The sequence below is a fragment of the Dermacentor albipictus genome, chromosome 3 (assembly GCF_038994185.2).
Source record: "Dermacentor albipictus isolate Rhodes 1998 colony chromosome 3, USDA_Dalb.pri_finalv2, whole genome shotgun sequence".
Classification (NCBI taxonomy): domain Eukaryota; kingdom Metazoa; phylum Arthropoda; class Arachnida; order Ixodida; family Ixodidae; genus Dermacentor; species Dermacentor albipictus.
In genome coordinates this window covers 170847745-170850244 of record NC_091823.1, presented here as the reverse complement: position 1 = coordinate 170850244, position 2500 = coordinate 170847745, and the positions used below count along the sequence as shown (strand labels likewise).

Below are 2500 nucleotides of genomic sequence, written 5' to 3'. Positions count from 1 at the left end.
GGTGCAGTCGGAAACACAGCATCCTTGCCATCGGCCATACCATGCTGAATACGCCGGTTCTCGTCCGATCCCCGAAGCTAAGCAGCATTGGGCTCGGTCAGTACTTGGGAGGGAGACCACCTGGGAACACCGAGTGGTGCTGGTCTTTCTGTGACGTTTTTTTTTTGTGTGTGTGTGTGTGTGTGGGCAGCTGCTTTTACTGTTACTTACGTTCAACTGGAGCCTGCTGGTAGAGCCGACGCCGAAGTGTGAAACCAATATGCAGGCCACTACGCGATATTCTGCGCGGAATGACGGACGTAATGCTGCATGCAAAATTTAGTCGCACGAGCTTCTAACCGCTTCGCTATCACGCCCGCCCGCATACAGCTCAATGACAACTCGTCGATAAAGTGGCACATTGTGGGCTGCAACGCACGCATAATGCGCTCCCCCTCTTTCTTGTTTTTGTGAGCGAGCATGACTTACTTGCACGCACGCATGCAGCGAACATCCACAAACGGAGTAATCGACGTGTGCGTGTATTGTTCGCGGAAAGACTGCCGCGTACGTGATGGAGCAATACATTCACTGGGCGAATGCACATAGCACGATACAGGTGCAGTCGGAAACACAGCATCCTTGCCATCGGCCATACCATGCTGAATACGCCGGTTCTCGTCCGATCCCCGAAGCTAAGCAGCATTGGGCTCGGTCAGTACTTGGGAGGGAGACCACCTGGGAACACCGAGTGCTGTTGGCACCCTTCTTTTTGCTTTTTTTTTATTATTCCGTGTTTCTGTGACGTTTTTTTTTGTGTGTGTGTGTGTGGGCAGCTGCTTTTACTGTTACTTACGTTCAACTGGAGCCTGCTGGTAGAGCCGACGCCGAAGTGTGAAACCAATATGAAGGCCACTACGCGATATTCTGCGCGGAATGACGGACGTAATGCTGCATGCAAAATTTAGTCGCACGAGCTTCTAACCGCTTCGCTATCACGCCCGCCCGCATACAGCTCAATGACAACTCGTCGATAAAGTGGCACATTGTGGGCTGCAACGCACGCATAATGCGCTCCCCCTCTTTCTTGTTTTTGTGAGCGAGCATGACTTACTTGCACGCACGCATGCAGCGAACAACCACAAACGGAGTAATCGACGTGTGCGTGTATTGTTCGCGGAAAGACTGCCGCGTACGTGATGGAGCAATTCATTCACTGGGCGAATGCACATAGCACGATACAGGTGCAGTCGGAAACACAGCATCCTTGCCATCGGCCATACCATGCTGAATACGCCGGTTCTCGTCCGATCCCCGAAGCTAAGCAGCATTGGGCTCGGTCAGTACTTGGGAGGGAGACCACCTGGGAACACCGAGTGCTGATGGCACCCTTCTTTTTGCTTTTTTTTATTATTCCGTGTTTCTGTGACGTTTTTTTTTGTGTGTGTGTGTGTGGGCAGCTGCTTTTACTGTTACTTACGTTCAACTGGAGCCTGCTGGTAGAGCCGACGCCGAAGTGTGAAACCAATATGCAGGCCACTACGCGATATTCTGCGCGGAATGACGGACGTAATGCTGCATGCAAAATTTAGTCGCACGAGCTTCTAACCGCTTCGCTATCACGCCCGCCCGCATACAGCTCAATGACAACTCGTCGATAAAGTGGCACATTGTGGGCTGCAACGTACGCATAATGCGCTCCCCCTCTTTCTTGTTTTTGTGAGCGAGCATGACTTACTTGCACGCACGCATGCAGCGAACATCCACAAACGGAGTAATCGACGTGTGCGTGTATTGTTCGCGGAAAGACTGCCGCGTACGTAATGGAGCAATACATTCACTGGGCGAATGCACATAGCACGATACAGGTGCAGTCGGAAACACAGCATCCTTGCCATCGGCCATACCATGCTGAATACGCCGGTTCTCGTCTGATCCCCGAAGCTAAGCAGCATTGGGCTCGGTCAGTACTTGGGAGGGAGACCACCTGGGAACACCGAGTGCTGTTGGCACCCTTCTTTTTGCTTTTTTTTATTATTCCGTGTTTCTGTGACGTTTTTTTTTGTGTGTGTGTGTGTGTGTGTGGGAAGCTGCTTTTACTGTTACTTACGTTCAACTGGAGCCTGCTGGTAGAGCCGACGCCGAAGTGTGAAACCAATATGAAGGCCACTACGCGATATTCTGCGCGGAATGACGGACGTAATGCTGCATGCAAAATTTAGTCGCACGAGCTTCTAACCGCTTCGCTATCACGCCCGCCCGCATACCGCTCAATGACAACTCGTCGATAAAGTGGCACATTGTGGGCTGCAACGCACGCATAATGCGCTCCCCCTCTTTCTTGTTTTTGTGAGCGAGCATGACTTACTTGCACGCACGCATGCAGCGAACAACCACAAACGGAGTAATCGACGTGTGCGTGTATTGTTCGCGGAAAGACTGCCGCGTACGTGATGGAGCAATACATTCACTGGGCGAATGCACATAGCACGATACAGGTGCAGTCGGAAACACAGCATCC

The 2500-nt window shown here is 51.7% G+C and overlaps 3 non-coding genes and 1 pseudogene across 3 annotated transcripts; all 4 read left to right on the top strand.

The window, feature by feature from the left end:
- The first annotated feature begins 26 nt into the window (after positions 1-26).
- LOC139058208 (5S ribosomal RNA) lies at positions 27-145 on the top strand (annotated as a pseudogene).
- Positions 146-623: 478 nt separating this feature from the next.
- On the top strand, positions 624-742 carry LOC139058039 (5S ribosomal RNA). Its single transcript, XR_011513204.1, has one exon. It is a non-coding gene; the product is annotated as a 5S ribosomal RNA (ribosomal RNA).
- Positions 743-1248: 506 nt separating this feature from the next.
- Positions 1249-1367, top strand: LOC139058379 (5S ribosomal RNA). Its single transcript, XR_011513365.1, has one exon. It is a non-coding gene; the product is annotated as a 5S ribosomal RNA (ribosomal RNA).
- Positions 1368-1872: 505 nt separating this feature from the next.
- Positions 1873-1991, top strand: LOC139058082 (5S ribosomal RNA). The gene has a single exon (XR_011513246.1). It is a non-coding gene; the product is annotated as a 5S ribosomal RNA (ribosomal RNA).
- Positions 1992-2500: the final 509 nt, after the last annotated feature.